Source organism: Mesocricetus auratus, unplaced genomic scaffold (assembly GCF_017639785.1).
Source record: "Mesocricetus auratus isolate SY011 unplaced genomic scaffold, BCM_Maur_2.0 Super-Scaffold_100023, whole genome shotgun sequence".
In the NCBI taxonomy this organism is placed as follows: Eukaryota; Metazoa; Chordata; class Mammalia; order Rodentia; family Cricetidae; genus Mesocricetus; species Mesocricetus auratus.
The window spans coordinates 22,424,164-22,448,113 of NW_024429204.1; the positions used below are offsets into that span (position 1 = coordinate 22,424,164).

The 23,950-nt window shown below is 39.3% G+C and overlaps 1 long non-coding RNA gene across 1 annotated transcript in view; it reads right to left on the reverse strand.

Annotated features, from left to right (window-relative positions):
• Positions 1-17,838: 17,838 nt before the first annotated feature.
• LOC121133700 overlaps positions 17,839-23,950 on the reverse strand; it is a 51,862-nt gene continuing 45,750 nt past the window's right edge. The window contains exons 2-3 of the long non-coding RNA XR_005870668.1: positions 20,791-20,944; positions 17,839-18,161 (exon numbers count right to left, since the gene is read on the reverse strand). This is a non-coding gene — a long non-coding RNA (uncharacterized LOC121133700). The remainder of the gene's footprint in view (positions 18,162-20,790; positions 20,945-23,950) is intronic.

Here is a 23,950-nt window from a genome sequence, read left to right on the forward strand (position 1 = left end):
TGAAAACTTTATTAATAGTATTGATTGGCCAGAATAGTATTCATTAACATATGTAGGAGTATATGCATTATGTATATGTGCATATGCTTCAATAATTTGTTATGCACATTTAAATAAAACCCTCTGTTTTACTTACTAGAAATAAAGGCAAATTCTAGGTGCTTAAAGTTGTTAATGTTGAAAAAACTTGAAGCCAAGAACCTTGGAAATCTAATGTACTTGCTAAACTGTGGCAGGAATATCAAAAGTTCAAGACCAACTTAGTCTATGTAGTAAGACTTTATCAGAAAACATAAAACAAAAAAAGATTGAGAAAATATATGATCTTGGAAAGGAAAAATTATTGTAAACACAGTTGTAACTAATCAGAATCAGTTTCCTGAAAAAGACATTAAACACTAGCAAGCAGTATTCTTAGAAAATTTAGTAGCATTTATAACTTGTTGGGGGGAAGTCCTATGCATTTGTCAATAAAGCACTGTCTGGCCAATAGGGGATCTAGATAGGAGGGACTAGGAGTCCAGAAGGACTCTGGGTAGGAGAAACACAAGAGAGTCGAAATGTAGCCGCCATGGGGTAGGAAGCCCGGAACTATTCTCCGGTAAGAGAAATACTTAGATTAACAATTATGGGGTAATTACTTAAGTCAGAGCTAGGCAGTAAGAAACAAGCAAGGCCAACAGCTTCATAATTAATATAGCCTCCTGTGTGTTTATTTGGGACTGATGCGCCTCCAGAACCAGGCTGGTGGGAAGGCTCCTCTCAAGGAAAAAGCTTCTCTTTACAGAATGGTGTCAGAAGTGGGATTGAATTTCCACGTAGAATGACAAAAGCTTTAAAGGAATTTTAGAAACAGAAGAACGGAGAGAAGCACAGATTTTTGATAGCAGCATTTTTCTCAGGTGTTTTGCTAGCGACAAGCCGAGATTCTCGTGGCTCGCTTACTGGAGTCTTCCTGACTCGACATAAAAAGAAAAAAAAAACCAGCAAGGTTCTTTTAAAAGACTCTGCTAAGGATTGAAAAGTGTGTACATACAGCTGGAAGTGGCAGCATTTGCTGGATGTCAGCATGGACTGAGGCGGTAAGCTGGAATCACGCTTATGCCCGCCATCTTGAAAAAAAAAACATCATTTTAAAACAGCCGCGGTTTTACAGATAAGGCACATGGCCAGAAAAACAAAGATTTACAGTAAAGTCAGACTTGGATGAACAAAACCTCTAAAGGTTTACAGTGTGTTTAAAAATATAAGTGAGATTGAGAGAGAAAATGAAACGGCAAAGTGATAAATAAATACAAAAGCCGGCGTTGTGGTGGCACACACCGGTAGGATTTACTCCAGAGGCAGATGCAGGCAGATTTCCAAAGAGAAACCCTGTCTCAGAGAAAAATATATAAAAGTAAATTAAATAAAGTAATAATAGATAAATAAATAAGCCACGTAAAGATGGAAAATACACAGAGAGTCTGGATACTGTACACTATTGTGTTTTTCAGTTTTTTCATTGCTCAGGAAGGAACAGCTACTAAAGTACACTTGATTATAAATGCTGCTGAATTAATCCAACTTCTATCTTTTGAAAGTGCCTTGACTTCAAAATTTAAGTATAAGGATATGTTACTTGGAAAAGGTGTTTTTATTTATGTTTCTACAGAAAATGAAAAGCTGAGGATTCCTTCCAGGCTTCTGTGGTTTGACAAACCAAGACCCCCAGAAGCAGTGGACCAGGTGTTCCAACAATTGAGACAGCTAAGATGATGCAGTCTTACAGACCCTGAAAATACGGACTTATACAGGTTTCTGAGTTTTGTCATGATACCCATGGTATGAACAGCGCCCCCATCCAGCCCGAAGCAGTTTGGAATGAGCGACGTCCTAATTCCCATCTTGTTGATAAATCTTTGTTTTCATTTAAATGGGGTTGTTTATAATTGGCTAGTGATCACAGCCAATCTTTTTTAATGGTAAAAAGGGGAATTATGGTATGGGTATGGTTTTTCATTTATTGATACAAATTCAAGGTCAATTTTGTCATATGTATATTTCTCCTCTTGATTAAGTATTGTGCTTATACTGATCATTTAAAATGTAATGCATAATTGAATACAGATTATAGATAGTTACTTATAATAGTCAGAACTTATAATTAGGTAAGTTAGGTTTTCTAGATAGATAGGGATGTATTTCAGACAGATAAACAGTCTTCAAACCTCTCAAAGACCTTCAGAAAATGGCATTTAAAATGGTTTAGGGTTTTTCTTGACAATGAGAAATGTCTGCTCCTGGCAGCACCAATTATGACTGAGATGGGCATCGAAGAAACTCATTATGGAGTTTGCTTTCAACATGGCAAGATTAGCCATTTGGGCAAGAAACTGCTCTTGCCTAGACTGTTTGACTGTTGCTGTATAACTGGACATGCAGGACCCACAGGAAAGTGACTGCTGAACTCAGTCTTACAGGGTTCCTGCTTCATCGAAGGGTCTACGAGACTTTCTGCAGGACACAGAAAAATGACTGACAGACTGCCAATGCACATGGACAGTTTGAAATTTCTTGCTTTGCTGAGAAATCTTCTGGACACATTGTGGCCTATGGGCTGAAGATGGATGCCCCAACGTTACAGAGGAACTTCGGGTGACTGTCCAGGCAGTAAGATACCTCTGTCAATCCTAGTGTTTACATATTATCCTTCTGTGGTCTTTGATGGAGTTGAAGACAGATAGTTATAATTATAGTTTTCCTTAGTTATGATAAAAGATAAGCTACATATAGAACTTTGGACTCACAAGGATGGGATGGATGATATTTTCTTTAAATCTTGCTAAAATATTGTAACTATGTTCTTACTTGATAACTGTTCTGTTACATACAATTTGACTATGTTAAAGTTAAGACCTTTCTTTTTGTTTAAACAGAAAAGAGGAGATGATGGGGGAAGTCCTGTACATTTGTTAATAAAGCACTGTTGAGCCAATAGGAATCTAGATAGGTGGGACTAGGAGTCCAGGAGGATTCTGGGAAGGAGAAACACAAGAGAGTTGAGAAGTGCCGCCATGGGGTAGGAAGCCTGGAAACGTCTCCGGTAAGAGAAATACTTAGATTAACAATTATGGGGTAATTACTTAAGTCAGAGCTAGGCAGTAAGAAACAAGCAAGGCCAACAGCTTCATAATTAATATAGCCTCCTGTGTGTTTATTTGGGACTGATGCGGCTCTACAACCAGGCTGGCGGGAAGGCTTCTCTCAAAGAAAAAGAATTTGTATTCAGAATAAAAGGCATAAGAGCTTCTCGTTATAAGAAAAAGAGAGCCTAGCAAAATCAGTCAAATAGCCAATGCACAGCAAAGTTAAACTTTTGTGACCAATAAACAGATAAAAGATGCCCAAATCACCACTATCCCAGGAAGAAAAAAAAAACTGAGCTCAAATGAGCTCAAATGAGGCACACTTTGCAGTGTGATAGCAAAAATAAAATAATTCTAACAAAAACCCATATTATTCTGGATGAGAATGGTGTTGGAAGGCCAACCTGCCTATATGGTAGCATCAATTGATGAATTCAATTTAAGAAGAACTTTCCAATATCTAGTTAAGTTGAAGTGTATGTACAATGAAAGGTGTGACTTAGTACTTGCCCAGAGGTAGATTAATGAGAAAACTTGTAGAAGCATCTTTACAGAGGCATTAGAACATAAACATTTACTTATGGAATCATTAGATTGTCTGCAATTACTCAATTCTATATTGAAATAATTTAAGCTGGGGTGTTTGTGTCAACACAGTAATCAACAAGAGCAGAACATGCTGTGAGATATGCGAGTGGTAGTGTGGGTTACGGAAGACACACTTTCATGAAGCTTAAAGCCTGCAAAACCATGCAGTATGCCATCTAAGCGCATATTTAATTACACAAATACTTCTTAAATGTAGGAAAAGGAACACAAATGTAGTTACTTACCAGTTTTTTTAAAAAAACAACACAACTAGAAATTTAAATGTGTACTAATCCTCTCTCAAAAGTGTAGTGTTGTCAGCCATGAAGCATCATTGCTCGTCTTCATACAGTTTTAGTTCATACTCCAGGGGGATGGCACATTAGGGATCCTGTTGATTTTTCTATTTGCAAGCACCAGATATTTAATAGGTTGCCACATAAAACTACAGCATTAATCATGCTGATTTACAACTTCAGATGGCATTTACAAACGTTATGAGTTAAGATATTTTCAGGCATGGGATAATGGCTAAAGTGAATCAAATGTACTGACTCCTCTGTCTTCTATTTTGGAAACAAATTACAGTATTTCTCCCCACTGGTGATTCGAGAAATAGAAGATAAGATGTTTTCTTAAAAAAAAAAAGCTAGCATTTTCAATGCATGTAACAGGGAAAATAAGACACGCCAACCTTCTAAAACAGGAAGATAAATGCAAATTAAAGTTAGGAGATTTTTCTTAATGAAAAATGACATAAAGAAACAGGAATTACAAAAATAAGAAGGCATGAAACACAGTGTAATAGAAGAAATGCCAATCTGAGCAGCAGAAATAGAAAATAATTTAACTGAAATATCCACAACCTGACCTATTCTGACTTAAGAACTTCCTGTGGGGTTTAGCTGTCACCATCTCTAAGCATATTGCCATGAGAATGAAGTTGGCTCTAAAAGGAAAACAAAGATAGCATACTGCTCCTAAGCCTTTCATTTTACATAAACGTTATCTTGCCAACCCATTAGAGATTGCATCAGGAGACCAAAATGTGTTAGGTATACATGATTGCTTTGATTTTAGGCTGACTTGAACACAAGGCAGAAAAATTCTCAAAACAATTTTAGAAACAGAACATAAATGTAGTTACTTACCAGTTTTTTTTTAAAAAACAACACAACTAGAAATTTAAATGTGTACTAATCCTCTCTCAAAAGGTAATTTTAGCACTGAGCAATACTTTTCAGGATTCAACAAATGAACTGCAGTGTGAGAATAACTTGTTATGTGATATTTTGACAGGCTGGAGACATGATGCACCCATGAGTTGAAGAAATGGTCTAGGTTTCAGTGTCATCCCTGGTATTTACTCATTATTAACCTTTAATGGATGGCTTATTCTGCATCTCCCTTTTTAAATCCACATATCAGGGAATAAAACTACATACCAGGTATAGCATTCAAAATGTCTTAATTACTTAAATTCATACATACATTACAATATATTGTCCATTATGTTCTGACTATATACCCACAGAGTATAGTACAGTAGTTGCTAAGTAACATAGAAAAGATATCTTATCAAATAACTTTATGAACTCACAAGTTCTGCTTTATTGGCTATTGTGTTGTTATGAGTTAATGGTTATTGTGATGTTTTTGTTTAATCGATATGTCATTAATTTTTACATAAAACTAATTAAATGGGTGCCCTGTTGAACTATGGACTGACATAGAAACTACATAAAAATTCTCCAACATTTCCATTGAATTGATGGTTTTTACTGGTCTTTAGTGTCTACCAATTTGTGCACTGGAATCATGGCAATTCTGTACATGCTGAGGCATACTGTACGCCTTGAAATTCAGTCTATGCTGATGAGATTGCTTTTTCTTTGCCTAGTCACACAGTTCTGCCAGTGACAGGCTTCTTAGAGTAGCTGGCCAGAACTGCAGGCACTGCCATCATAGCCACTTTGCAGTCATGTCAACTCAATACGCACTGGGTCTTCTCTCCCACTAACCAGCACCGCTCTTTGATTCCACTCCAAGCTTCTGTAGTTACCACTCAGGGACATTTTTAGTAGCTTGTGCTCTCAATAATTAGATGATTGATTTAAATCATTTACGGTTAGATTTAAGTTTATGATTACAATTAAATTCAAATGAGCCAATAAAATAATCGATAGGACAGGGCTTCAGCGTTTGTGACAGTGCTGGCAGTTCTGGTGCATATTGCCTAATAGTAGAAATCTTACTGGACTCCATTGGTTCTTTGTGAAGATTTCCTAGGCTATCATGTTAAGAACTCAGAGCAGTGCATCATAGAAAGTAGATAGTCAATGTTAGCTGTAGTTATCAGATAAATGGAACTTTGTTTTTTAGAAGTCAAAAGAGGTCACAGTGAACATTCAGTAGAATAAAATACAATAGGTGTTAAACTTTTGTTCATTATGAATTTCTTACTTAGACTTATCTTGTACTTTGTACTTACTGAATACCTGTGATCCAGTCATTCATGATGTCTGTTTTGTGTGATTTAAAAAAACTCATTTTCAGCGTGGAAAATAGCACATGTTGAAGAGGCATTTTCTGTGTTTTAACTGTGCCTTTTAATGGTGAGCCTTTGCTTTGTGGGTTGTACATCACTTAATCACTCGTGATCATTTGTGTTCTGGAGTTCTATCAAGGTCATGACTGTTCCATCACTTCAAGTGTCAGCTAAAGGATAATCTTCAAATAGCAAAACGAGATCCTTAGCCAATAAAAAGTCTGATGAAGCTTACAGCACAACTCCCAGCTGTAAAGGTTCTTTGTTTTGATTTTTTTTTACAAAATACTTAAAGCTGTAAATAGAAAACAACTTCAAAATGACAGTTTTGTTTTACCAACTGAGGAAGAATGGAAATGAAAGGTATTGTGTTGCTAATAACTGATTGTTCTCTTCTATAACATTTCCCTCCCATCAGTGCCTCTTTTCCTATAAGACTGGTAAAACCTGCTTCTATGCTCCTGCTCACCTCTTCTACTGAGGGAAGGAATCATTCCCCCCACCTTCATTGAAAAATACCTTGTTTTCTCATACAAAATTTCCTTATTACAGTTTCCTTCCCTCTACTCCTCCCAGCCCCTCTCCACCTCCCCTCCCATCTGGATTCCCCTACCTATATGTCTCCCATTAGAAAAGAACAGGATTCTAAGAGATAACAAAAAACATAACAAAATAAAACACAGTAAGATGAAACAAAACCTGCCCCTTCAACATTGGACAAGCAAGAGCAAAAGAAGGGAAAGAACCCGAGAGAAAGCACAAGGACCAGAGACCCAGCAGTTAGCACACTTACGAGTCCCACATGATACAAAGATGAAAGCTACAGTACACACTCAGAAGAACCAGTACAGACCCATCCAGGCTCTGTGCTTGTTGCTTCAGCCTCTGTCATTTATTGCTCCGTTGGTTAAGAATGACTTGTTCTCCCGGTGTCTTCCACCTCCTCTGGCTCAACACTCTTTCTAGCCTCTCTACCCCCTCTTTCTATGACCCTTCCTCAACTCTGAGAGGAGGGATTCGATGAACATATTCTATTTAGATCTCTGTGTTCCAAGATCTCTCTCTCTCCTTCTTCCACTCCCCCTCCCTTTCCCTTGCTGCATAATGTCTGGCTGTGGGTCTCTGTATTTGATTCCGACTGCTGCAGGAGGAAGATTCTTTGATGGTAGCTGAGCAAGGTGTTGATCTATGAGTGGAGCAGGATATCATTAGGAGTCAGTGATTGTTATTTTTTTTAGAACAGTAGTATTTGGTGAATACAGAGTTTCTGACCTGCCTGGTCCTATACCCTTTAGTCCCAAACACACAGAGGTTTATATGAATTATAAACTGTTTGGCTAGTGGCTCAAGCTTCTTATTGGCTCTCTTAATTATCAGCCCATTTCTATTAAACTGTGTATAGCCATGAGTCTGTGGCTTACCTGTGATGTTATGGCATATTGCTCCTTTGGCAGCTACATGGCGTCTCCCTGGTGACTCCTCTCTGGTTTCCTCTTCCCAGAGTCCTAGTCTATTGGCCCCACAAATACTTCCTGCCTGGTTGCTGGCCAATCAGCATTTCTTCATCAACCAGCAAGAGAAACACTATTCACAGCATATAGAAGGACATCTCCCATCAATTTGGTTTTATCCTAGGTCTCTGGGCTATGTTATTCTCTTTTTACAGACAGTAGACTTTCTCTGGGTTTTGATTCCATATGGCAACAGTCTGTTTTATTCACTGAATTTTGTAATTAACCAGTCAAATCCCATTTTTTTCAGGTTCTAGTCCTTCAGTTCAGGGATAAAGGAAGGATCAGTCAGACATTTGCCTGTTATCAGCTTTGCTACAAAATACTAGAGTTGCCAAACACTTGTTTCACTTGGTGTCATTTTCCATTGGCTGACTTATCCATCCAATAAATGCTTACATGGATTATGAATCTGTAAATATAATGTGCATTACGATTTAGGCACTGTCTGTGCTGGGTTGAATAAACATTGTTCCCTATAGATTCTGGTTGTTTTTGACTCTTTGCTCCTCAGTTGGTGGTACTATTTGGGGAGGTTTAGGAGGTGTGGCCTTGCCTGGGGATTTATAGCATTAGAGGTTGGATTTGAGGGTCTAAATCTTTATTCTATTTCTACTTCACATTCTCTTCTTCCTGATGTAATCTTTCACGTTCCTGTTCCCATTACTGTGCCTGACTTGGTAGATTCTTATCCCTCGGAAACCATAAACCAAATTAAGTCTTCCTTCTATAGGTTGCCTTGGTCATGCTAGTTTGTCATAGTAACAGAAAAGTAGCCAACATAGAAGTTGGTAACAGAGAAAGAGCTATTGCTCTGAAGAATGTGACCACGTTGAGTTTTGGAGGAATGTTGAAGACTTTAGAACTTTAGACTAGAAAAGTGGTCATTTCCTATAAGTAGAGATTATATATATATATATATATATATATCCAAATATTTTCTGTCAATTTATAGATGCAGAACAAGTCTCTCTCTCTCTCTCTCTCTCTCTCTCTCTCTCTCTATCTATCTATCTATCTATCTATCTCTCACCCACGCACACAGGCACATACACACACAAGCACACACAGAGGGGGACTAGGTGCTTCTAAAATTAGTACACACAGATATGATTTGAGAAATCTTGAAAAAAGAGTGGTAAGGCATATTATTGAACAACATGAAATGGTACAAAAGAGCTTGGGGACATGTGAACTATCAGATTGTATTTATTTTTATTTGTTTGTTGACTTATTTGTGTGTTTGCACATTATGTGGGGGGAGGTTTGTGCATACCATTACGCACACGTGGAGGTCAGAAGGCAACCTTGTGTTTTAGTCCTCACCTTTTATCTTTAGGCAGTCTTTATTGCTTGTTCCTGCACACCTAAAGCTGATGATCCATGAGCTTCCTGGGATTCCCTTGTGTTTTCCTTTCAATCTTCTAGCAGTGGATCCATGGAATTGTAGGTATGTTCACTACTACATCCAGATTTTTACATGGGTTCTGGGAATATGCTTGTAGGTTGTCTTTCTTTTGCAGAAAATGTTTTAGCCATTGAGCAATCTCCTCAGTCCTTAAACTACCAGACTTCAGGATTCACAGTCCTGCTAATCAAGTTAAACTGTCAAGTATTGGCATAAAGATAAATTTCCATGGCAAGGAAGGTCAGAGGAGAATCCAAAAGTAGACGGTCACGTACATAATCAATAGTCACTCAACATTGAAAGAGAACTTCATTGTAGGAGAGGTCTTTGCAATAAATGAAGTTAAAGAAAGTGCCAATTCCTATTCTCAAATAAAACTTAAAAGCTGAAACCTTATTCACAAGGTAATCCAGGTGTCTCCAGTGAAGATGGTCTGGTATTGCCAGCTATAGGACAAGCAAATACTTCTTGAAAGTCTTCAATATATTTGAGAGATTTGGTGACAGAGACTCTCTTTTGTTATAGGTCAGCATGGGAAAATAAATCCATTATCACCAACCACACTTCAGAGGGTTGTGGACATGGGCCATCTTGAAAAGGATGTTATTATTTGAAACTGAACTACTTTGGGAACTCAAGATGAAGAAGAAAACCACAAGTCAGGGACATGGGAACACTCTGCCTACTCTTTTTGTAACAGATGACCAAGTCCTGCAGCTGTGCAGCAGGGACAGTCAGATGCAGACATGCTGAGAAGTTCAGTTGTCAGGAGGCTCAGGCTGTGAAGTGAATGGTAGTTTGTGGATCCACCCTCTGTGATGAAGATAATTGCGGAGACTGATAGCCCCTTGGCCAGCGGGTTGCCTAGCCTCCAGAAGTGACTCTTTGGTTTATGGATTGATACTGGCAGGGCAGAGAGCCACGAAGCTCAGGTCCAGCAGGAAATGTTATATCTGAAGCCTCCTTCTTCTCACAGAGTGTTTTTCTTCCAGATTGGAAACTCTGAAGGTCATATGGCAGGACAGATATCATTGTTGTATTTGCTTTCCCCATTATCCAACACACTGAGGGAATAATCATTGTCTGAGATAGTAGCCACCTCAGTGCAGACAAAACGGAGGGTTTCTGAAGCCATGGGCTGCAAAACTAAATGTAGGTAGCAAAAACTTCCAGGTGTGCACAGAAAGAGAACACCCCAAAGCGAATTCATCTGACTGACAACTGGCCCTTAATCCACTCCAACTGAAAGAAAACATTAACAACAGGAAAGACAGCAAATCTCAACATCAAATTATTTCCACATACATTTTATGATAGGCAATCTATTAGGTTGGCTTATACAATACCCATTAAGTAATTCCACCATGGTTGTTTGCATGCTGGAGAGGCTGGCAAGTCATTAGCTGCTTAGATCGTGAAGTTGAGTGCCACAGCTGTGCTACTCTTATGCTGCATACATGAAAGTATATGCATGCACTTATATACTCTTAAATATAGCCTGTTCAGTCAGTATAATGCTACCTGTAATATGTTTCCAGAGCTGATCATTTGGCACTGGACAATCAGTTGGTGTGCTCTTTCCTGGGAAAGAGCACCTCTCCCATTCACAGCTTTTCTCAGTTGACTTACAGTTCTTTGTGAAGATTCTTAGAGAATGAATGCATTTAAGTTATAAACAGAAGAGCAAAGAAAATAAGCCTAATTTCAGTGGCTGATATCAGTAGTGGCAGCAACAGCAGCAGCTAGTGAAGAAGGAGGAGGAAGATGAGGAAGAAGAAGAGGAGGAGGAGGAGGAGGAGGAAGGAGTCTGACAGAAGAAGGAGACTGATGAAGCTGGTCAGGCATATTGCTTTTCCCTTGCATCTGTTTCTAGGATGGCCACCTACTGGCAGATAGAGTTTACTGCAAAGGTGAGTCTTGCCCCATCATTTAACCTCTCTTGAAACCACCTCATAGACATGCCCAGAGATGTGTCTCTTAGGGGAGTCCAGATCCTTAGAGATAGTTTCATAGAAAGCTTTCATCTAATTTATCTGTTATAGATTACTGGTATGTTAGTATGCTATATTAGTATAATAAAAGATATCAACATTTGCAATTATCATATATTTAAAATAATATTGCATCAATGAAATTTATGAGTTGTCATAAATTGCAACTTTTTTAACCTGACTTAAGGAATAGGGGTTAGTTATTTATACTCTTATTCTTAATACGTAGCTGGAGCTAAACTTGGGAATGAACACCTACCAATCTCTAACTTTCCCTGCAGTGCCCACCCAGTAACTTCAATCCTCTGAGAATGTCTTCTTTAAAATTAACTGTAGGATCTATAGAAACATAACTTACATTGTTTGGCAGAACCAAGGAGCAAAAGTGTAGAGTATCAGTAAACCCGATTGTATATATACACACACACACATACATACATACACACAGACTCACACACACACATGTATATATACATACATATGTAAATGTACATATGTATATATATATTTCATGAAGATGTGTGTTGGCAGGTCAAGTTCACATTCTTATACATAGCAGCCATGATAGAACAGCATTATTTCTGAGTCGGTTCCATGGAAAAGAACATATCAAAAACCACAAGGGTTTGCACAGTATTTGCAACTCTAGGTGTGGTTTAATATGGAGCTTTCATATATTATCCTTCAGGTGAGATCCAGTGAAAAAATACAAATGAGGAACACATATTTAAAGTCATTAAAAGTTTTTTTTCCTTCTGCCATCCTTTCCCATTTCTCATTACAATTTAACCCTTCCTTTTTCAGTATTCTCCTTTAAGCCTTCCTACTACATTCATTCTTACCTCTCCTTGAAAGCCCTCACCTATGGAACCTTACTAGTCTCCTGAGCTCTCAGGAAATTCCAAATGAAACACATATCGGAAGATTTTAATCTAGCATCCATGGTGGTTGGGGGAAGCGAAATACCACAAAGACACTTGGAAAAAGCCATACGGAAATAGCATTGTAGAACTGTATATATCAAGCTGTGTAAAGCAGAGAGAGTTGGGCTTCTTATCAGACTTCCCAGATGCAATGCAGAAGAAACAGAAGTGGGGCTTGAAAGCTGCCGGCAAATACCAAGATGGAAGGAGACGCTTCTCTAAAGCTGTTAATAAGAGGAACAAAGCCCTATTGACTGAGGGGCATGCATCAGGCTTGAGTGTTATAGGCACTTGAAAAGTATGAAATAAATCCATGGAAATTAAAAGTGCAGATGATGGAAGAGGAAGCTTAGCATCCCTACGCTGATGAAATTAGGAGGATAATATTAGTGTAGTAGGTGAAGTGAGCATTAGTGCCAATAACATTAAACTTACAGCTTTGTTGATCCCTCATGGCAGTGTTTGTAGCACATTTAGCAGATGTAATCACCACCCATTCAGACTCAGAGTGTTGATGAGAGTATGTGACATGACCAGTGGGTTTTCTTTACTGCCTTTGTGCGTCATACTGGGCAGAACGAAAGGAAACCAACAGCTCAGACCTTTTGACATCGTAGAATTGTTCATTCTGTAGAATTTAGTCAAACTCAGATGTTGATGATCCCCCATCGAAGTTCTCACCATCCCTGGGGGGTGGATAGGGGATGGGATGCGGGCGTCTGTGGGAGGCATGGGAAAATGGGAGGGAGAGGGAACTGGATTTGATATGTAAAATAAGATTGTTTCCAATTTAAATAATGGAAACACAATGAGGTGACTTCTAGCCTGTATCTATTCAAGTAATACTTCTAAAATATTGATAACATTTCTGCTAAAAACACCATGGAAAATTTAAAAATCCCTTCTTTGTTTTTTTTCTTTGAAACAACAAATAATTCAGCAGGAAATTTGCTAAATTGTTCCAATTGACCTAAGTAGAAGACAAATTAAAATAATAAATTATCCCAGTTGGCTACACTAGAAGACTTAAAATTATAGGCTGTTTGTAAGAAACACAAGCAGGGTAGGGTGGGGTCACTGTCGTGTACCCTGGGAGACAGACAATATGGATACTGATATATGGACTTTTATTGAGGGTTATGACAGGGGAAGTCTTTCTGTGTATGTTTGTCTGATTGGCTGATTAAATAAAACACTGTTGGCCAATAGGGTAGCTAGATTGGTGGGGCTAGGGGTCGAGGAGGATTCTGGGAAACAGAAGCATAGTCAGTCACGAGGTAGGACACTGGAGGAGTAAGAGGTCCAGACCCTTTCTCCAGTAAGAGAAGACCACGTGGAATTACTCAGATTAGCAGATTTGGGTTAATTGTTAAGTCAGAGCTAGCTGATAAGAAATCAAAACAAACGGCCAACAGCTTCATAATCAATATAGTGTCTTGTGTGTTATTTGGGGGCTGAAACTGTGGCAGGGCCCAGGCGGTTGGCAGGAAGACTACATGTTACAGGGTTACCTTAAGAACAAGCAAAGAAAAGAAAACCAAATAGGCAACAGTAGGCACCAAGATACAGTATAAGGGAATGGGATGAGGGTTAGTGGGGGGCATGAGAGGATGGGAGGGAGAGGGCAATGGGGTTTATATGTAAAATAAGATCATTTCTAACTTAAATTAAAAAATACAAGAATTTAGTCAAACTATGGAGTGGCAATGATCTTATAATTTAAAAGATAGCTTAGATCATCTGAATATTAAATTTATATGTTTCCATGAAAAATAATTCAACTGTGTCTGAAAAATGTATAAAATATTATTATAGTCACATATTTAATGTTTCCTGCCAGAAATGTAGGGGCCTTTGATATTGATTTTCATGGATATTCAGCTGTGTAGATTAAAAATTGTTAGGTATTATCAAGAAATCTCTCTCTCATATACACACACACAAACATGCATACCCTTTCTTAGTTATTGAAATAGGGTGGCTGAGAGCTATCTCTTTTTTTGTCCCTAAAGTTGCTGTCTATTTGTTGGTTTCTGTTTTAGGTTTTTTATATCTCCTTTTCTCTCTCTCCTCCCTCCTTTTATTTCTCCCTCCTCTTTTCTCTCTTGACTCTTATTCTTCCTTGCTTAACACATATAAATTAAGTAGGTCATCAAGATTCCTAGATTTTAAATGTTTTCACCACGAAATGAGAAGGGTTGGAGATGTTAATATTATTATTAGTCTTACTTGGCCATTGCACAATGAATACCTATCTCAAAACTAATATACCTATATAATTTCCAATACGACTCAAACTGGAAATAAGAAAGTAAAGTAAGCAGGGATACTTAAAGTTCTGAAATTCTAAGCTCTGCACTCCATCTGTCAGTTTTTCTGATTCAGTAAGAGGTCATCACCAGTGTTTGTGTTGTCTTGTGGCTCAGTCTCCAAGCTTCATCCCTGTGAAAGTACCTTTGAGTTTATAGTACAGACTTCAGTTGTTCTGATTTCCTAATGCTTCTTTCTTTATGCAAAACCAGTGCCTTCACATTATAGATATTTAAGAAAAAACAAACTGAAAATGGAAACAACACTAGTCTAGCAGTGCAGTGGAGGAAGATGAGGGTGTAGCAAGCTCAAGAGAAGATATTGGAAAGATGATAGTAAAGAAATATTCAATGCTCTGACCTCCAAAACACTCCTGGTGAGGACGACATCTCCAAAGGAAGAACAAATACCATATAGTGTTATGGAGAGGGATAGGATGATTGAATGAGGGAAGCAGATACAAGATGAGGCCAAAGAATAAAAGAGAGACAACTAAAGCTAAAGACATTTTGAAAAGCCAAATTGAACCTACTATTGTTGCTTATTTCTAAAATATATGCATATATGAAAGCAATTTAAATGCAGTCACCACGTAATACGGGAGATAAAGCCACAACTAGTGCCAGGAAAGGGTTTCATTTTGTTGAGTTTTGGTCAAAGAGGTCCCATGGATTCTCCCAAACAACACAGGATGTTTCCAAGGCTATTTATTGCTCTCCCACATCCTGATGGCAATCCCCTCTACAGCTGAGAACAGCACTTACTTATGTTGTTGGAAATGAGCTTGTAGAGCTTTTGTCTGAACAGAAACTACACCCCCTACTGACTATTGCTCATGTTGGTGGAAGGTTCTTTGCGGGCTTCCTGAGAAGAAAGGCAGTCATCAATATCACTAAACTATAAACCCTGTGACCTAAAATAGCAACCTTCCTGCAAGAATATGGCCATAATAGTCACATGAATATTATGGAAGTAACAGACTACTTTCACATGAAATTTATAGTTTATTCGATGAGATGGAACCAATAACTAACTGATGCTGATAAAGTGACCAAGAATCTGACACTAGATAGATCATAGGTGTAGGGGGAAATCTACTATTATTTTGCTAAAGGAACATAGCACTAGATAGATCATAGGTGTAGGGGAAAACCTATACTGTTATTTTGCTAAATGAACACAGTAGTAAAAGTACTTCTAAGAACATACTGCTATACCTGTAGGTCAGCAGATCACCCAATCCTCATCACAGAGGCCTCTTTTGCAGTAGATGAGAATAAACAAAGATATCAACAATTGGACAATGTACAGAGACTTACTTTGGAGCACTTATTCCTACATGGGATTTCTTTATAAATCTTTCTTCCTCAAGGCTTAGGGGTCTATTACTAAGTAGAGACAGAAAGACTATGCAAGACAGAAGTGGTGGATGATTCCAAGGTCTTCCAGTGTCTTCCAGATACAAGTGTCTTCCAGATACAAGAGGACTAGTACACATATGAAGTCACAGACACTCTGACACCACACACAGATCCTGCACAGGTTCAAGCCAAACAGGATCCAAGTACTGAGAGAGGTGAGTGGACATTGGATCCCATCCCTAACAGCAAAGCTACTTCCAATTGATACCTTTTGGTGATGGGAAAATCAGTTTTCCCCAATGGAGTCTCAATTGGTATATCAACAACACTCCAAGGTAGGCTCCAAGCCTAGGAGGAGTTGGCCAACACTAAATGAACTCCATCGTTGTGGGAACTGAAGCAGAGACCATGGAGAAATGCTAATTAATGGCTTGCTCCTCAGGAGCAAGAAAGACAATAAGAAAATGCAATCCAGGACCAACTCTTCTAGGTTGGCACCATGGACTGGATCCTTTCATAACAATCATTAATTTGCCTATAGAAAATGTTTTACAAACTTGCCTATAGGCCAATCTTATGGAGGCATTTTCTCAATTGTTAACCCCTCTTCCCAAAGCTGACATAAAACTAGCTGACACACATTCCAAAGTTTTGGCAGTACTTATTTGTGTTCTAAAGAAAACATATATGATAATGATAAGATTGGGAATAATTGAGTTTAAGATACACATTAGGGACCCAACTAGAAATATTGAGCTATGTGATATAAAGGAGAGCAAGTTCATGCTAAGTTAAAAGATGAACTTAAATGGAAAGTGGTATATCACTGATGAGCTAGGTGTGATGGCATCCCCTTGTGACAACGAGTATATGTAATCATTGGGAAGGAGTATATATGCAGTCATTGGAAAGGAGTCTTTATGTTGTACATAGGGTTTACTGACATCTAGAGTTCATGATGGGAACACAAACTCAACCAAAGTGTTTCGAAAGAGAAAGCAAAAATGCTGGTAGAAAAAAGTAAAACCAGTGTCTGCTTTGAGAACAAGGATATAATAAGAGACTTTTTCTTTTGTTTTCCAGAGGCAGAACTGTAAGCACTGGACTTCCAGTGAAGGGCAGGTTCATGGTCCAGTGAGAAGCAGAGAAGGACTTCCATCACCACGCAAGGTTCTTGCCTTTGAGAACCTGTACTTCTGTGAATAAAAACCACTCTTTCAGTGGCCATGCTCAGTTTGCTGTATATTTCATTTTGTTACTGCTTCCCCTTTCTTCACACTATTTTGTTTTCATAACCACTCACAGGAAACATGATACATTTTTAATAAACATTTTATTGATGAGGAAGTTGAGGTTCAGTGGGTGAAATAGTCACAGCAAAGTTACTCCACTAATTAACAGGTCTGCAACTAAGGTCTTTTGACTCCTATTTCAGTTTGCTCTCTGAAACAATTATTCAAGCACTTAAAATTTACATCCCCAATGCTTTTCTTCACAAAGAGTAAATCTACACAGTAAATTATGCATGAGTCAGACAAAACCTGCCAAGGAAATCTAGTCATTATTTACATATTCTATTTAACCATCCATAGATTTATCAGACTATCCAACAACCCAATAAACAAGTTTGGAACATCTTCTGCATGTGTCCAACACCATGTTCCATGGCCAAATATAGATGGAAGATAAGAAGGATTTGTATTCAGCATGGTCATTACTAAGGAGTATTTGGACACTTTTACTTGTTATAAAACCATGCTAATTCATGATACGTCTTGATCAGTTTTTAGTGTCTACATATGGAGGACTGTTTTCTCATTTAATCATGAGTTTTTACTTTTCCAGAGTAAGCAGTACCAGCTCCCATAGAGAGGCTATCATTTTATTTTATTTAAAACTACATGGTATAGGTTAATATTGTTAGATCTTCCTTTTTCTAAAAATTTATTTTTAATTTTATACACCAACTCCAGTTCCTCCTCCCTCCCCTTCTCCTGCTCCCACCCTCCTCCCTTCCCACCCACATCCACTCCTCAGAAAGGGTAAAGTCTTCCTTGAGGAGTCCACAAAGTTTGGCATATCAAGTTGAGGCAGGACCAAGCCCTTCATCCATATATCAAGACTGAACAAGGTATCCCACCATAAGGAATGGGCTTCAAAAAGCAAGTTCATGCCCATGGGATAGGTCTTGGTGCCACTTATAGGTCCCCATAACAGATCAAACCACATAACTGTCATCCACATTTACCCAGTTCAATCCCATGCAGGTTCCACAGATGTCAGTCCATTGTCCATTAGCTCCCAAAAGCTCAGGTCAGCTGTCTCTGTGATTTTTCGCATGATGTTCAATCTTGAGTATCATTATCCAACATCTTCTTTTTATGTCTAGGAAACTAAAACCCAGAAAAGTAAAAAGCAATTTGACAAAGCCCCATAGCTAATGCATAGCTTTGACCTTGAACATGCCATTTCTTGCCAAAGCATTTCTCATAATTTTGAGTTAGGGCTAAGATTAATTCTCATTTGCTAGGTGTTTATAAGAGCTTTCTATCAAACAGTGGACGATTTTTTTTACACAAAGGAATTAAATTTGCCAATGTAGATGGCATTGTTAGCAAGGATAGAGTGTCATCACCTAAATTCCAAAATCAGAGCTGGAACTGGAATTTTCTTATAAACCACAAATGACCTATATTCTCTATTTGAGCTCTTAGTCATGTATCTTCAAGTTTAGAAGATCAAGGAATAGGTTCACAGATAGTACCATCTGTCTTCCCACATTAAGACTGAGCATGAAGTCCTTTCTTTTCAACATTACACGAATCTTGCTAATCACACGAACATGGTCTTAGTCACTATTCTTCACATCGCTGTGAAGAGGCCCAATGATCAAGGTGACACTTGTAAGAGAAAGCATTTAATCAGGGGCTGGCTTACAGTTTCAAAGGTTTGTCCATTATCATCATGGTAGGCAGCATGGAGTCATGCTGGCAGACATGGTGCTGGAGAAATTAATTGAGAGATATTTTCTGAGGCAAAAGCAGCAAGAGAGCCAAGGTCTGGCATGGGCTTTTGAAACCGCAAAGCCCATCCCCGGTGACACACTTCCGCCAAGGCCACACCCATTCCAACAAGGTGACACCTCCTAATCCTTCTAATCTTTTAAAATTGTATCACTCCTGGTGACTAAGCATTCAAATATATGAGCCTGTAGGGTCACTCTTTATATATATAATTTATTCTTTGGGAATTTCTCATCATGTATCCCATCTGACTTATTTCCCAGTCCTTCCATGTCTAGTTCCCTACCCTTGAAGTCTCTCGTCCAAAAATTTTTTAAACAGAAATAAAAATAAATCACTTCAATTCCTTAGTTCATTGTAGTGGCATTGGGAGCTAACATGTGTCATACAGTATACCCTTTTGCCCAAAGAGCTTTGCTTGTAAAAGTTCATTGCATTAAATCATTGGTCAGGTTCAAGGCCTCTAGGTTCTGCTACAGCATCAATACTGAACCCTTACCAAGCTTCCTCTAGAATTTCCTCCCATTACCCCAAGTCCTAGTGATCCTGTGGTTATGGTTCCACAGGATCAACCCCTTCACACACTCCTATGTGTCATAGATGGAGTAGATGTTGGGTGGGCTAACTCAAAGCCCTAGATGTGGGCTTGGGTGGTAGATGAATTGGTAAGCCCAGGCATCCATTGGGACACCCTCAATCCTGTGATGGAGGGAGCCAACTCTTCTATGCCCTCATCATTGGCTGCTCTCCTGTGAAGGATGGGGCCAGCTTTCCCAAGGTGTCAGCCATAGAGGGGTGGAGCCACCTTTTCTATGAAGGGCAGGGCCAGCTCTCCTGTGCCCAAGCCACAAGAATCAGCTCTCCCTCACCTACACCACTGGGCCCAGCTCTCACAGGGCCAACAAGGGATGGGGCCAGCTCAGAATGGCCTTTGGACATCAACATGTCTCAGTTGTGATGGGAGGTATCCTTCTGTATGCTGTGAATATGTGCTTCTCTTATTGTCTGATGAATAAACCTATTTCTGCCGATGGACAGGCAGGATGAAACCAGGCAGGAAGTATAGGCAGGGCTATCAGACTTGGAGAATTTTGGGAAGAGGAATACAGAGAATTAGTCACCTGGGAGATGCCATGTAGCTGCCGAGGAAGCAAGTGGCCCAGGCATCACCAATAAGCTAAGAGCATGTGGAGATATGTATATTTAACATAAGCCTCTGTGTGTTTATTTGGGACTAAGTGGCTGCGGAAGCAGGCAGGACAGAAACAATCCAGACCATTGGTAACCTCATGGCCTTTAGAGGTAACAAGGGTGACAGACATTAGCATAGACCCTGACTGTGGTAGGTCCAGGGACCCAGACATGGCATTCAGTTGCATCATGGGTCTGGATGTCACCGTGGCTTTAGGTTGCAGCACAAGCCACTCAGATCAGTATGGCCCCAGAGGCAACATAGCCCATAGATGTCAACATGGTCCCAGGAGGTAGCCTAGACCACGGATGTCCATATGGTCTTAGGTGATAACACTAGTCATGGACATAAACATAGACTCTAGTAGTAGAGCCGCAGACCCAGACATGGTCCTTAGTAACTGCCCATGCCCAGACATGACATGACCTCTGGTGGCAGTCTAGAACACAGGGAATATTCTTATTCGAACCACCATGAATACTAACTAGCAATGTGAAGCTCTCAGACCTGTGTTTTAAGGTTTATTATGGTAAGCTCAGTGTATTAAAATTTTATTACTTATTAAGAAGTATTTGATATAGGTCTGGGCCTCTTTCTAAGATATTATTTTTGTCTACTATGACGCAGCATTGAAACCATGCTGCTGTAAGCTGTTGAGCTGAATGGGGCTAAATTTTGAATCAATTTCATATAAATAAAATGTTAGACTCTGGGAAATAGTTTTGGCTGCTTTCTCCTCTTGCCACACCCATGGTGGCCTGGAACAAGTTCCTCAGTACCCTTTGGTCTGCCGCCGCCTTGTGATACCTTGCGCGATGACGGAAGAGTAGGGTCAACAGTTGCGTATTTCCGCATGGAAGAGCCTCTCGGTTCTTTTGCCTCCATTGCATTGGTCACTTTAAGTCGCAAGGCCCCACCCATAGCGTGAAGGCGCCAACAGCTGCATCTGTCATAGTCAGGCCTGTTTAAAGGAGCAGGGGGGGGAGCTTTTAGAACAACCACCGATTAAAACATTTGTTTCACATCTGGAGAGGTGCTATAGAAAACTTAGCAATTCAAAATGTGAAAGCAAAACCAAAGTCATTTAGATAGCATACAGCAAACTTGGCTCTTGTACTCTGCTGGGTACACGCAGTTCAAAGGCTGTACAGGGCCTTTCAGATGTTGTTTTACCTGTTGCAGCTTCTGCAGTTGCCTAAAAGGTCGTGTTCACATCGGCATTGTATAAGTCAGCAAATTGAGGTTCAATCGTTTATTCAAGGTGGCAATAGCCAGCTTACCAATGGGTCTTTTTGGTCCACGAGGCCTCAGCCCTACACAAAGAACCATAACAAACTAAGGAGAACTGAGAGCAGGAAAAATAATGATCCCCCAGGGAAGGACACACCAATTGGTTTTCTTTTACAAAAAGGTCAGCCTAAAAATGGACACACAAGTAACACACATACTGAGTCGGTTTTAATTAGTATATATACATATATACATACACATATATATACACACATATATAGGAACTCTATATATAGGTGTGTGTATACACATACATATATGCATATGTATATATATTTGTGTAATTACAGTTAATGAAAAAGAGGTCGTGAATTTGAAAAAGAGCAAGGGTGAGTATCTTGGAGGGTCGAGAGGGAAGAAGGGGAAGGAAAAATCGTGTAAATATATTACAACCTCAAAAATAATAACAAAGGGAAACTCAACTCATACACAAAAAAACATAAAATGCCAAAAACACATCATTTTCTTTAATTCCATTTTCGTCAGCTTAAACCTATTAGAGAGACGAGTGTAATGGTAGTAGAGAAAAAAAGTATATTTTGTGCCTACAATTTACCTTGCTTTAAACAACCTTCTAAAATGACTAAGGATGCTCAAACCACTCGGTTTTTATAGCTTTTATTGTTTTTGTTTTCTGTGTTTTTAAAAATAAGTCTTCTCTTGCCCTTAAACATGTCTCCCATTGTTACCTTAAATTGTTATTTATACAGGAATCATATTGCCTCTTACCCTGTTTTCCTGTCAATAATGAATGAAGTACTTGGCACACAGAAAGTACTTCATGGAATTATTGTTTTAGGGATTGCCATTGAAACCTTGAGGGAACAACTGCAGAGAAAGTACATTGTGAGAATATTGAAATGATTGATTTGACACATCTGAGATCCTCCCTTTGTTTTTGCGGTATTTCCTAGAACTGTAAATGTTCCTTCTCAGCATGATGTTTATTGTGCAATCATAAAAAGAAAAACATAACAGGCAGAGAGTTGAGGAAATTCTTGCCTAAGAAATGCTCAGCTTCTGCCACATGGTGCTTAATTTTCAGTGTGCTGGGTGTGAAAGTATCGGGTTGTGGTAATATTTACACTGGTGTCAGGCTTGTTAGACAATCTGGCACAAGTCTCATGTCACTTGACATTTCTCAAGTAAGGTACAGCAGTCTAAAATTTTTGGTAGAGTTTACCAAAAATACCACAAAAACTGAAGGCTTAGGCTGTCTCCAAGGGGAAATGTGAATAGAAATGCCAATTTCCTTGAAGGTCACAGTCTTAGAATGATGCAGCGTCTGTAGAACATTGACCACCGGCCCTGCTTGTGGCAGCTCCTACTGTGTCCCAGCACACACTTACCATGTTCTTCACAACAGCACTTGCTTTGCTGCGTTTTTCTGCCTTAAAATCATTTGGTTTCTCCTCCCTGGTGGATGTAGATCATGGAAAGCCACAGGGAGGTTGAAGAGATGCCGGAATGGCAAGCTCTAGGGTGAGAGGCCGACAGAACCACTTACTATTCCCGGTGAGAGGAATATGTCCTAACTGTCCTCATTGCTATTACCTGCTCACCCACTGGGTTTCCATGTATTTATCTTCTCTCATCTTATACGACCAGTGCTTCCCATATAAAATACAGGATGCCCTTTCTTTGGCTCATTAATTTCTTAGGTCAGTGCTATTTCAACCAGTGGTAAGAATACCATCCTCCCTCCAGCCTCCAATACTCCTTATATTGAAGAGCAGCCTAGTTTGCATGAGTATCATATTCAATTATTCTGAGGCACAAATGACTGGTGAAGATCAGTACAGACTCAACACCTATGAAATACAAAGGATCCACCACGAGGACTTAGCGGCTACACTTGCTGAAACTGGTGACTCTCCACTCAGGATGACAAACTCGAAATCTCTGCCTCCATCTTGCATTTGTCATCTTTGTTCTGAGTGGTTCTTTCTGTAGTTTTCTTGGATGCCAACAATATGTCTGATGGATAAACATCTTTCAATAACAATGTAGTTTCCATTCCCCATGCAGCAAGGATTGTCATACCATTGCCTGACTCCTCATGGGGTATTGATCAGCCAAGCCACAGCCTATGTTATGGTTGCATACTTAGGTGTTCTTGTGCAACTCCTAAAAGTGGGATGGGGGTATCTCTCACTCTTTTGCCTGCTCTTGGGACCTTTACTTCTTACTGGGTTGTCTTGCTCAGCCTTGATAAGAGGCTTTGTACCTGGTCTTATCGCATCTTGTTATGCAGTGTTTGGTTGGTATTTCTGGGAGGCCTGGTCTTTTCTGAAGGGAAACATAGGAGCAGTGGATCTGGGGGAGAGGGGAGGTGGGAGGTGGAAGGGGTCCTGGGAGGAGAGGAAAGGGAAACTGTGGTCTGCATGTAAATATGTAAGAGAATAATAATCATAAAAGATTGATAAACTGTATGTGTTTTCTACAGCTCTCTTCTGGGTTTCCTTTATCTGGGAACTCATGACTCTTAAATGGGAGCTCAGGTCAGTAGGCCTTAAGTGTGAGCTCCTTTTGGTACCCCTACAGTAGGCTGAGACATCTGAGTTCTGTCTTCCCACTATGGCTATATTGATTGACTAAAGTCCTTTCTGGCACCTCCATCAATAGCTTTATTTTTCTGATAAGAACATAACTGGACATGATGTGTTGGTACCCCTAG